The sequence below is a fragment of the Hemiscyllium ocellatum genome, unplaced genomic scaffold, assembly GCF_020745735.1.
Source record: "Hemiscyllium ocellatum isolate sHemOce1 unplaced genomic scaffold, sHemOce1.pat.X.cur. scaffold_360_pat_ctg1, whole genome shotgun sequence".
Lineage (NCBI taxonomy): Eukaryota > Metazoa > Chordata > Chondrichthyes > Orectolobiformes > Hemiscylliidae > Hemiscyllium > Hemiscyllium ocellatum.
In genome coordinates this window covers 416,746-417,480 of record NW_026868508.1, presented here as the reverse complement: position 1 = coordinate 417,480, position 735 = coordinate 416,746, and positions in this window count along the sequence as shown.

Below are 735 nucleotides of genomic sequence, written 5' to 3'. Positions count from 1 at the left end.
CGGGCTCCGAGTTGTAGGCCTCAGTCTCTCGGAAGACTTCGCGACGGCTGGTGGGTAAGTTTGGTCGTTTATTTAATAGTTAAAAATTTAAAGTTTTCCTTTAAAAAAGCGGTAGCAGACCCGGAAGGCGCGCTAGGTTACCTGGGTAAGGTGTTTTTCTCTCTCCCCTTATTTAAACGCGGGCTCCGAGTTGTAGGCCTCAGTCTCTCGGAAGACTTCGCGACGGCTGGTGGGTAAGTTTGGTCGTTTATTTAATAGTTAAAAGTTTAAAGTTTTCCTTTAAAAAAGCGGTAGCAGACCCGGAAGGCGCGCTAGGTTACCTGGGTAAGGTGTTTTTCTCTCTCCCCTTATTTAAACGCGCAGGCGAGTCACCCGAGGCAGTACACGAGTAGTACCTCCCACCCTTCCACCTCCTCTAACCTAATAATAAGACCAATTGTGACTAGCGGGTAAGTGCTGCATTTTCCTTGTTTGTTTCTTTAGATTTAGTTGGTTTTTGTTTTTTTTAAGGAAAGCTTACTTTTAGAGGGATGGCAGTGCAGAGAGGGCAATGTTCCTCTTGCAACATGTATGAGGTGAGGGAAGCCATTAGCGTCCCTGCTGAGTACACTTGCAAGAAGTGCACCCATCTCCAGCTCCTCCAAACCCGTGTTAGGGAACTGGAGCTGGAGTTGGATGAACTGCGGATCATTCGGGAGGCAGAGGAGGTCATTGATCGGAGCTTTAGGCAAGTAG